This window comes from Haemorhous mexicanus, chromosome 18 (genome assembly GCF_027477595.1).
Source record: "Haemorhous mexicanus isolate bHaeMex1 chromosome 18, bHaeMex1.pri, whole genome shotgun sequence".
NCBI lineage: Eukaryota > Metazoa > Chordata > Aves > Passeriformes > Fringillidae > Haemorhous > Haemorhous mexicanus.
Window position 1 is genome coordinate 15,801,383 of NC_082358.1, and position 12,679 is coordinate 15,814,061.

At 37.3% G+C, this 12,679-nt stretch overlaps 1 protein-coding gene across 1 annotated transcript in view; it reads left to right on the forward strand.

Annotated features, from left to right (window-relative positions):
- SULF2 (sulfatase 2) overlaps positions 1-12,679 on the forward strand; it is an 84,455-nt gene that overhangs the window by 19,901 nt on the left and 51,875 nt on the right. The window lies entirely within an intron of this gene.

Consider the following 12,679-nt stretch of genomic DNA (forward strand, 5'->3'; position numbering starts at 1 on the left):
ATTTTACAAAGTAGATATATAACGTGCTGTAGTGATTAGTGAGAAACATTTGTATTATTGATATTCTTTTTTAACTGGAGTGGGGGCAGAATAAGGAAAAGTTATAGATAAATTTGTCTTCAGTCAGTATTTGGTGAGCAGTAACCTTTTCATCAGGTTGCTTATAGCTGGGGAGCCAGTTACTTCCCTGCCATTTCATAAAAACTCCTGCATTAGAGTTGGTTGCAGCAACTACGAGCTAGTCTAAGTGTCCAGACAAAGTAAAAGAGCTCATGAAATGGCTGGATTGAAGTAAGGTTGAAAGGTGATGTTAAACTTTCCTGATGCCTGTCAGAAGGGTTGAGTATTGTAGATATGAAGCACACCATGTTTCCATCTGAGTAAATAGGAGGCCCTACTGCTCAGAATTGCTGTAAATAATGATAAGACTAAGGAAGAAAGAGATATCAGCTAAGATCTTCATACTATAAAGGTAGGTTTCATTTCATGTTGTTTGAAACCACAATTCAATGATAAATATTATAGAGTACCATCTTACAGTTCTCTTGACAACAGACCACGGGACATAGAGCACACATTCATATTACAGAAGAAACAGGGATTACCTCCTGTAATTGCATTCCTTGCTGCCCTTATTTTGTAAGAACTTTGGAATGTGTTAGTGTCTCTTTGAGCTTTTTCTGATAGTTTGACATTGTTGAATTTTGAGAAAAGACTATAAAGTTTTTTTCCTAGGAAAAGGAAAAAAAGCCTTTAGGAAGAAAAAAATTCATTTTCTTTTGTGTGTGTTAAGAACTGCTCTCACGTGGAGCAGGGACTCAGCTTGGCTGAGGATGTTGTGGGACTGGTCTTTCTGATTTAACAATCTTACTTAGGCACAAAAGCTAAAACCGGTGTTGGTTATATGATCCATGGTTTCATTTGCATGCATAGCAGCTTTCTGGGGAGGGAAAAAACAACCTGACTAAACAGCCCCTTTTTTCTTTTTTTGTAGTATTATTTTCTCTTCTTTCTGCTTTTCGACCAGTTAGTTTTTGCATATGCTGTCCTTAAGAGTGAACTCAGCAAAGCAGAGTTCAGAAGGCCTTTCCACCAATATTTCTTCTGATCTGCCAAGACACTGAAATACAGAAATTAGACACCCCCAGAAATACAATCCTTGTATTTTGTTAATGCATTCTCTATGCTGAAGCATTTTTGAAATTATTTTTAATTGTACAATTAAAATGAGTGGGCTATATACATTAATTACAGTGTATGAACAATAGCGTTTCCTAAATTTTAATGTTCTCCCTTTCACTTTATATTTTTACTTTGCTTTTTGATACAAGAGCTTGCAAATCATACTGTTTGAGTAAGAGCATTGCAGTTTTGTTTTCTTGCATTATACTTAAATGAAAATGTAGCAGATTGTGAAAAACTGGAATTCAGACAACTTATAGGTATAACATGACAAGGCTTTGAAAATTTACTAGTAATTTCTGTATATGGTACAGTCTTGAAATACTGAATTTCAAATTTCTTCTGAAGGACCCTTTCTTTTTGACAGTATCTTTTGCCAGACAGATGAAAATCTGGCCGGGGGAGTTACCCCATGCTGTTTGCACATGTGTAGGTTTATGTGTACTATGGTTAAACATGCATCATTATTTATTTTCCTTTTTTGAACTTCTTCTGTGATTTATCATATTCTAAGAGGTCAACTTCACTTTCATAAACAGTTTATTAATAATCTTCATTCAGTTAATGTAGCCAGGGAACAGCACCTCCCCTGCAGTAGTAGTGCCACCTTTCATATCAGAGCTACTTTACTTGCATTCTTTATGCCAGATTAAAGTCATGCTGTGGATGACACACCTTGCATATTCCCATTTAACTTGCAAAATAAGTCATACTGGAACGTTTGCAGTGGTCTTTGACAAAATACATGATTTTACTCAGCAGCAGGGATCCTAGAGAGGTCACTGGCATGTGACCTGAAATACTACTGCGTAGTAGCCATAGTGTAAACAGTTACTGACAATTAAGTGCTGTAGATGCAGGGTGCATGACAAACTTCTGATGAGAATTGTACTGGTCCATGCAGTTTGGTCTTGAGAATATCTTTTAGCAGGGTGTTACACATTTTAAAAATGTGATACACAGAAAAAATAAGCACATTAATGAAACATATTGCTTGATAAATTCATATGATTTCCTCTGGTTCTCGTATTCTACACTGAGGTTAGTGGAATTGGGGTGGCATAACTTAGGACAAACAGACCAAAACATGATGTCAAGGGTCAAAAAACAGTAAAGCTGAGAATTTCAGGAAAGAGCAATAGGAACTGGAGCTCTTTTATTTGTAAGTCCACAAAGTCTCCCACTTCCAGGTGCTCCTCTCTAACTGGGTTGTACAAGAACCTGACAATTTTAACAATCTCTTATGTGCTTTTTTTTTTCCTGTGGGCCTTTCTTCTAAAATATGAAGCCAACATTACTGTTGTTCTTATGGAGTTAATAATGTACTTATATCTATTGTTTATTGCATAATTTGCTAGATATTGTAGATGAAATTAAGGGTTTAGATGCACTCTTATTAAAGATACAAATGGAGTTCTTTGACTTTCTTAAAAATACCATTTTTTAGTAAGCAGAGAAGAAGCCAGCTGTCAAAATACTACATTGTGTAGTGTTCTTGTTACAGTTGCTTTTTGGAGTGCTGAAGTGATGCTTCCTCTGAGAAAAAAGCTTGATAAACAACTAAGAATTTACTTGAGCCAAATCACATTAACTGACACTTCTGTAACAGAACATGGCTTTGCATTTTTCTTTTTGTGGGAATTTCTAGTTTAACCTCCTCCTTAATCTTGGTCTCCTCTTTCCTAGCAATGTGTTTTGCAAGGCAAAGGAGTGCTTTGTACTCTGTGGTCTCATAAGGTTATCTGCTATAATTTTTGTTTATCATATTTTGCTTTCTTTGTTGACTCTTAATTTAATTTTATCATAAGTTGGCATGTTGTTTAGTTGCTGTTTCGCTGAGGTCTGCAGCTCCCCTGCCCTCATCATGTCACTTTTGATTAAGCAACTGCAAAGCCCTTTACCCAGCTTCTAAAGGGTAAAAGTCAAAAATCAATAATGTGCCAGTCCTCTCAAAATGCAGTAGCAGCGAGAGGTAAATGAATGATTAAACGTGATTAATAACAGTGTAATGGAAGATGCAAAGTAGGGAAAAGTACTCACTTTAGTCTAAACTCAGAGATTTATTGTTGAATACTACAAATAATGGAATCGTCAATCTTCCAAGGACTAAAAAAAGGCATATGCTGCAGCCATTTTAAAATACAGTGAAAAAAATCTTGCCTCTTCATCATTCTCTTGTGGTCCTGTTATTCCGAGTATAAATTACATGCTGCAGAAAGAAACAGGTATGTAAACTTTGTAGTTAAAATTGTTTGCTTCTTGTACAGTTTAAAGTTGTCAAGACTGTTGGCAAAGGGAAAAAAAAATAGTATTTTTGATTACTCTGAATGTGTGTACAAAGATGCAAGTGTTCATGTGGTTTTGTAAGATGGTAATTACACTTACTAAAGCAGGGGATGAAGGAATGTTGCTAGAGGAGTGAAAAGAGAAACATGCCAAGGACATAAAAGCTAGAGCTTTTATGGGATAATGGAAAAAAAACTGATATATGCTCAGCAGTGCCAATTGGTTATTGACAGCAGAGAGGACTAGCTGGAGACAGGACTTATTTCCTGACCTTGCTCACCAAAGATGAAAATATACAGAAATGGAGAGGAGTCAGTATTACATAACTGGAAAAGATTTGTAAGCTGTTTGTAGCTGAGAGTTAAGTTGTCCCTGTCAGAGAAGAAAACCGTCCAGTCCAGCTTCTGCAGGAAGCAGTGCTATGGATTTCAGTTGAAATTTTATGTTTTAAGAGTTCTGAATTTGCATCCTGGAAAAAAGTAATATCTAAGGTATCACAAAGCTGTTTCTGCACAGCAAAATATGTCTGCGTTTCTAAAGGTGTGTGGGTGGGAGCAAGCTCAGAGAAGCATAGAAATCTCTTCCTGGGGCAGATAAAATAGCAGGGATCCTGAAGGACTGTGTCTTACAGCACAGAGCAACATCTCTGTAGATGTGGGGCTACAGCTTCCTCTTTCTGTAATGAAACCTTTCATAGCAAACCAAAGACTTGCAAAGGCTCTTCATTCAGTTAGAAAAATAGAGCAGTAGTGAAGTCTTTGGCTTTTTTCTTTCTATCTTTGAATAAACTAAAGCTTGGTGTTACAACTGGTTCAGTCTTCAGCATGAGAAGTCTTGGGTAACTTCAACTATTCTGAGTTCAAGAGCTCATCATTATCTTAGTTTTCAGTACCAACTTCTTGCACAGTTAGATTCTAGATGCCTAAATTAATCCTGTGGCTTTTAATGGATGTGTCATCACTGTTACAGGTTTTATTCTCACCATCATGTCTCATGTGTGCTTCCTCACTTCTTCCCTATTAAAAAAAAATCATTTTAACTTTGAAATCTCATTGTGCCTTACATTTCACATAATCTATTACCTCTTCAGAAAAAATCCTACTCTGATCTATTCTTATCTTGTATCTTCCTTATCCTCCTTGGATCTACTTATGTATATGCATGTCTTTCCTAGATATATGGAGTCCACTTATCTTACACAAATCTGTTCTGGAGGATTTGTGTCTTCTTTGTGAAACTTTCATCTAGTGATTGTGATACTTCACTTTCACAGTGAGGTCAGGAAGCTGCAGCCATCTTAGACCCCTAGATCCATTGTTCAGTGGCATCTCAGCATTCTTGCAGCAACCTCTTTTCGTTCATTACACATACTCTTAGTTTGCCATGGAGTCTGGTACTGATCTTCCAATTGCATTAAAATCAGCTATTTTAATTTTAAAATCGGCTATTTTAATTTTAACCCATTTTCCCTGGAAGAGCAGAAACAGTATCCTGAGGTGTTTTCCATTATTTCAAGTCATTAATCCACCATTTTTTCTTTAATATTCTTGACTGAACTATGGTATAAGAAGTAAAAAGCTTTCTGAAAGAGCAAAAGCACTTTCAAAAAGAGTTTTCTGCCAGTAAAGAGAAGAAAGATGGCACAAACAGAGGGTGTGATTGGTTTAGTTGCCAGTTATACTGAGTAGTTGGGTGGTATTCATGTTCCTGGGTGGTTCATTATGTTTGATACGATCAATTGGGTTGCATCATTAAACTCTGAGGCCCATTTGAATGGGAACTGCACTGTATTACATTTTATTGCATGCAGTCCATTGTTTCTTGTTGGCTTTCATTCTGGGCCTGCTTCTCTCTTCACTCCTGGCTTTTATTGCCTTTTGGAGCTGTTTCAAGAGAAGGAATCTATACACAGGATTTTATTGTTATTTACTGTCTATACAGGCAGTTTATATTCATTTGATCTATCTAAATTATTCCTGTATTTCTGCCAGTTTGGGTTGTAGCCAGAAAAAATATGCTGTGGCAGACACATTAATGGGTTGACCATTTCTCAATCCGTGAACTAACAGTAGTGATACTCTTGATGTAAGATTTTGGGACTGTGACCTGGGCTGCAGCTCAAGCCATCAAATTTTCTGCCTTCAGCAACGGAATATATTGCCTGCTGAGCTCAATCATTTTGTCTTTTAACTTGTTTTCATTCTTGTATAAGCTTCCACTTTTTCTTCTCAGGTGAAAAGGGACTAGAGAACTCTTGTGTGCCATTCTTTTGGTACATCATCTCTGTGCCTCACTGCAGCAGAACAGAAGATGACAAAGTATGGAGCTAAGTCAGAAGGCTCTGGGCACTTAGATATGGACTTCTAAGTTGGGCATATGAATGTTTTCAAGTGTCCTGAGAGCTGCAGCTCTAGTCTGTGAGGCTCAACCTGTCTGTGAAAAATAATCTCTGTGGAAATATACTCAGATGTCATGTCAGACACTCGTGTTTGGCATGGGAAGTAGTGAATGTACTTTGGGATTCTCAAGAATTACCGCTGGAGTCAGTCATGAGAATGATGAGCATACTAATAACACAAAGTGAACTAAGTACAAATAAAGAGGTTGCGTTGCCAGACATCAAAAGTGTTCAACTACAGTTTCAGGACTTAAAAAAGCTACATAAATTTTCAGAACTGTTTTGTGTGGCTGCTTACTACTTCTGAAAAATCAGTCCTCTCAATTTTAGGCCTGTAAATGAGACTTACTGTAAGTAAGATATCTTAGCTGTAATTTGTTGCTTACTGATAATGCCAGAGCTTTGCAGTGATGGAAAAATAAACTGTGCTTCTAGTTATTAATATATTTATTTCGGAATTCAGGATAAGACATAATTATGGAAATCAGAAATTATATGTATTCTAAGTCAGAAGGGCAACCATGATGTTTAATTCTTCTGTCTGAGGGTGGTACATGAGAGACTGGCACAGGTTGCCCAGAGAAGCCGTCTCTGCCCCATCCCTGAAGGTATAAAGGCCAGGTTGGACAGGGCTTGGAGCAAACTGGGACAATGGAAAGAGTCCCTGCCCGTGGCAGGAGATTGGAAGGGATGATCCTTATGTCCCTTCCAAGCCAAATAATTCTATGATTTGAGACATCACTCGGTCAGTGGTCATTAATGGTATAGTATTGCAGTTATGATCTAGGTTTTTTCATATGCAGAAATCTTGCCACTACCTTATGGAAGATTGTAAACTCTAATGGTAGGGGTCTGATGCTAAAGCTCATATGTAGGTTCAACCTTATTTTTAACATTTTAGAAATGAAAGTAGCATGTTCTTTAGCCAGGGGCAGCACATGTTTCTGTTTCAGTGTCTTTTTTGTCTTGAACAAAGGAGAAAGAATTTGGATGGCTTTAGTGTCCCTCAAACATTATATAAATAATCTCTACCCTTGATACCTGGTAGAAAAAAAAGAAACTGATTTGTCATTAAAAACCAACTTTTTCAAAAGTATAGTAGTTTCTATTTTAAGAATGCACAAGGTATGCATTATATCTTTCAAAAGACTGCACATTACCAGTAATGAAACTACCATAACACTATCAAAACTGCATATGTACTTGCTGATATGTCTCTGTAGTCTCTAGAGGAAGTAACCTGTATACCCAAATGCACCAAATGACCTTACACAAAGAGAATCCAGAAATCTTCAAGGTCCTTGCAGATGATCAGTAAGAGAGATGCCAGTGACTGGTAGATGAACATTTCTCATAAAGTAACTCCTCTATCCCTGATGAATCAGTCCTGACTCTCAAGGGAAATCCACAAAACATATTCAAAAGATAAGCCTTAATATTAAAATTCATGACTCTGATAAAAGGTAAAAATGATAGATTTATTAGACACGGGTTTTAAAGATGTATTGTAATTTTCTTAACCTCTCTTCTCATTTCTAGCACCTCAGTAACAAGTCTGTGTTTTTCAGCAGATGAGTTACTACCTTATTTTAACAATCTGTCTCCTTTTTCTTTTTTAGCAAGCCTTCCTGTATCAGAGATCTGAACTGCTTTTCTTTCACATGGCTTGATTAACACATTAGTTAAATTTAGAGCAGCTTAACTTTGAAGATAGCTGCTTCTGTTTCAGATCTGAAGAAGTGCTTGATATGCCTGAGGCTGTGTCTGTTTGTTCCCATCTGTAGCAGTTGATCTAATAACAGGTATCACATCCCACCATAAGCTTTGCCTCACTTGTGCTTTTGAGTTTTAGGCAAGAGAACAAGAAAATTACTTTCTGCATGTGTGAAATGCAGGCAGTTGTGTAATTTTAGCTCCCAATATTTCTTGCTATTGTCCGTTTGAAGCCCAGCTTAGAATATGTAAATGTTCAGTCAGATCCACATATATATATATATATATATATATATATATATAACTATTTAAAGTATTTGAGCTGGAGGGGGAGAACTGTTGAAGAGTGGTAAATAGAAGACAATGAAGAGCAGAGTAAGTAGCTTTTCTTAGTAGTATTAGCTTTCCTAATAGTGGTAAAGTCTGGGTTCATCCCGTTGGACTTTGTGTCTACAGGGTAGGTCTTTGTAAGTGAAAGTACTTCTGCTGTAGGTGAATCAAGTTCACCTGAACCCAAAAACTGCAAACAAAACGTTTCTATGGCAAAAAGTGCATAACATAGATTGTATACCTGTGCCAGTGTGTGAAATGTGCAGAGGCAGATCATGGAGGAGACCGTTCAGGATGCTAGCACTGGGCTGCTGGAGATAAATGGAGCCAGTGGAGTCACGTGAGGAGACCCTTGGCTAATGGTGAATGCCCAGGGGACCACAGGAAACACTGCAGGTTGTTGTGCTGAGGTCTGCTGTTCTAGACATCCTCTTTATCAGTTGATTTTACTGCTTTAATACTTACAAATCAGAGCATAGTTGTTTTTAGATAGACATGGAGTATTTTATCATTACATACTTTACTACTTTCTTTGGAAATGTTGTTTACATAAGGGAGTGACTGTTGTCTTCCCTAGGAGAATTTTAGTAAGAAATAGTATAGTAGTCTTTCACATTTTGCATTACATACCAAATTGTGCTGAGAATGCAGCTAATCGTCAGTTAAACCATGTGTTCGGTTGATGATTGGCCCGTTGCTCCATATCCATAAAACATCCAGGTGTTGGAAGAGGAGGCAGCCTCAGCACTGTAGTATCACCTGTTGAAAGCCAACAAAGGAAAATAAGATCAGGATGCACAAAAGAAAAGTATGAATTCTTTATAAAAAGGAAAAATCTTTATTAAAATAAATTACTAAATTGTTACTGAATTACAGGCCACTATTTTAAGGGTCACTTATAAATGGGGTAAATGGAGGCTACTGTTCTTTTTATGGGCTGTGTGACCATCAATAGTTCATTGAGTTAACATTCTTCATCCTTCAGAGGCATCCTTGAGCATTATTAATAGTATTAATAATCAGGACACAGATAGTAATTTTATATGTGAGCTTCAGGGTTCTGCTGTTGTTTTCTTATGAATTTCTCTCTGGCATTGCAGGAAGGATTTGGTTTGGGTTTGTTGTTGAGATAGATGAATTATGGTTTTTGTCAGAGCACTCGGGTGTTCTCTTTATTGCTGCTAAAACCTCCTCATCATCTTTGTTGCTTCAATATTTTGCTGAAAAGCTTGCATTCACTGTTACAAATTATGATCAAACTTAATTTTATTTATATAGAATTATATTAAGTGTTGCAAACTCGTAGTTGCAACTAAATTCAGTGTACTATACTTAATCTTTATTTTCATGCAGAAGAGTATAAGGCTTAGCATTTGGATCAGGCAAATTAGGTGATTTTTTTTTTTCCCTTCTCCTTTGCTTTTCCTGGCAGGATTCCCCTTTTTCACTTTTTGTAGTACCTCAAAATGTATAAATCATTTTCCCCCATAATGTGACTGAACATTTTTTGGAAGTGCAGCTTGACTTTAAAAGGCAAGTGTCAAGCAATTGCCCTTAAAATCATTGAGCTGAAGTCTGTCATATAAAACATGTCATGTGAGGGATCAAGGAGTAGAGCATGTTGTGCTGTTTATGCCTTCCTGATGGCATTTTGATTTGTTGTTAAAGCAATATTTACACATTTTATGCAACTGAAATGTATTTGTTTAAAGTAGTAAAAAATAAAATTCTATAAATTCTGCCATAAGAGCTCTGACCAGTGTAATTACTGTAACTGTGGACTTATTACTGTAATAATTTTTACTGAGGAAAAGCAAGAGAGATCCTGCTCATATTCTGTTCTTGGCTTTATATTTAGGACTTAAAGATGGCTCAAAGCGTGTGTGTACATTAAGAAACATGAAAGCAGAGAGGAAAAATCTAAATGACTAATGGTGTTGGAGGTTTGCATATGATGAGTTAATATAAAGCTAAAGATTAGCAAGTCTGAAGAAGAGTTAGAAGGCATTAACTAAGTATGTACAAGTGTGAAACCCAACCTTATTTTTCTGTTTCATGTGACATGAGGACAATATTCAAGCTCTAAAGCACAGTATATTTGGCAACAATGAAAAAGACATGCTTCACACAGCATGTTGCTTAGCTTCTATTTTTGAGGTTTTTTAAAATGACTTTTAGACTCCTGTCTTCTTGTTTTTCAGAAGTTGATTCTCTGTGTCATTGATGTGCTGCCCTTTCCTCATGACAATTCCCCTGAGTGCTTCTTACACCCTGAAGTTTTAGCTGTTGTCTCAGGACTGATTAAAAGATAATGCTGTGGACCCCCCACTGTCCGCCAGGTGGGTCAAAGTGGTTCCCCTTTACATGCAACTCCGTAGTTTACTTAATAGTCTAGCATGCATTGTTTCTGTGTTATACTACTTGAGAGGAAGGTGGACAGAGAACCTCCAGATTAAGTTTTTGAAGGAATTTTTGTGGCCAACAATGTAGATGGATGTCTGATATTTCAAGAAATTACTTCATGTCTGTTTTCTCCTAGCTTTAATAGGCAAGTCCTAGGATAATTTTAGAAAAATTATTTAGATAATAGGCAACATTTGTTATTTGAGGTACAGTAAAATAAATTCAAGCTGTTCAATGGCATGCTGTGAGAGAAATCTGAAGTTTATTTGGTGTAAAAGCTCTCGTGTGGCAGTGAAAAGGAATGATCTTGCTTTTTTATCTATCTTTTGAACTCTGATCTGCTATGGTGATCCATGTGTACCAATGGAATCCTTTTCCAGGTAGTGAATAAAATGACTTCCTTTATTTAAAAAGGAGATACCTGAAAGGTTTCTTCATCATTGCTTGAGTCAGTTTTCAGACCTTCTTGTTTTACCAGTAATTTCACATGATTTTATTGCCTTAGGCTTCAAATAAACCACAGTGTTTTAAATGCACCTGAATCCCGTGAGTTTCTGGCAATAGGAAAACTAGCTGAAATCACTAAACCACTTTAAGTTTGGATGCATAACAGTTGTTACCCATCCTGTTTTGTAACCGTGCCAGAAAAAGTTCTTTTGAAATGCATGAGATGAAAATGCCATTCTCTTGAAGAGGAAGCACCTTCCACTTTGCAGGGTTGTCTCAGAGCAGGGGTTGTATTATCCTCTTAATGCACTTGCATAACTCCCATTAACATTAATGGAAATTACATGCACTCCCTGAGCGGTGAATGTACTCTTTTGTTGAAATGCACAATCTATTGTGACAGATTTTCCAGTGACATGAAATCAAATTTAGATTCCTAGTAACACTAATCTTAGTATCTTTTGATGCTTGTAGTTTATATTAATGAAATTGCGGTTTTAGATTAGGTCATGTGTTTCTTAAAATGGAAAATCCCACTTGCAGTCCTCTAGAAATAGGGAGTCAATTTTCTTCAATGTGAACTACTGTATAGCAAATAGTATTTTCTTTGGCTTTGTAGTTACTGCTTGCAGTCCCTTTAGAGGTAGTTTGTAGAGGTTGCGTGTTTCAGGTAGCAAACTGTTGGCCTCTGGTTAGGGCAGAGGAATGCTGGGTTCCTCGTTCTGTTCCTGGCCTGAAAGGCTGTTTGACTCTGAGTGACTCAGCTGCCTTTAGACACTAATTTATGTCTAAAATGTGCAGAATCAGAACATCCTGGCTCACATGTTGTAAAATTCTGTGAATTGTTTCATTGTGAATTGAAAGTCGCTAGCTAAATGTCAAATGTTATCTCAGAAAGCAGTAAAAGAATTTTATCACAATGTTAGTGAGATGTAGGTCCTGTTTTATGCACGTCATGTGAGTCTATGACTAGTGTAACTCCCTGTTATGGAGTGGTTTCTTTATTCCAATGTGTTCTGCTGTTGCAGCCCCTAGTGTGAACACTGTAGTACTGACATACAGTGTTTCAACTGTATTGCTCATTCCTGTCCATACATGAGCACACTTGGTAACTTAGGAGTGACATCTGTTGTGTTTGGAGGAAGTGTATGCCATTTCACTGTACAGTGTCATACAGCAAGACGTTTAAACACCCCAAGATGTTTATTAAGAATCTGTCTATGCATAGCCAAGAACAGAGCCAACAGTGAAAAATTGTTAGCCTGTTAGACTGTTAGCCTTCTCCAGCAAAGTCCAAATGAGGTCACTGGGGGGGCAATGCTTGTTTTAAAGCAAAAGTCCTAATAAATCATAGATTGGACAGAATATTAGATGTATGTAATAAGAAGTGTCAGGAAATTCTAGGGTAGCCTGTCCTGAATGTCTGACACTATCAGCATGGGAATGTCAGAAGAAAACGTTTTGTTTGGTTTTGGCTTTTTTTTTTTTTTTAACATGTTAGTCTGCTAGTATCTTCGAAAGGTACTTTTAAAGATACTTTTTTAAGAGGTCTCTAAAGCGTCCAGTGAAAAACTTACCAATTTAGATAGTTAGCAAACAAGTTCCAGGAGTAAAATGTAGCTGGTTGCAAGTAGTGTAGACAGCGCCTTCTGTGAACGCAGTCCCTGCCTCAAAGAGCTTTGTTAAGCTTTTCTTAATTACTAATGAATATTGAGCCCTTTAATTTCAACTGCACCAGCAGAACGGCGTCTGTGTTAGCATGACCTTTTAGAAGTCTTTAGGCCCACCCTCACAGGTGTCTAGGGGCAGGGTTCGAGGCAGACACAGGCCTTCAGCCCCTTTGGAGTCTGTCACCTCCGCCCCACAGCGCTGGGGGTGAGGGGTAGCTGCTGCGTGGTGCTGGCAGCACTCGGCAAGCGC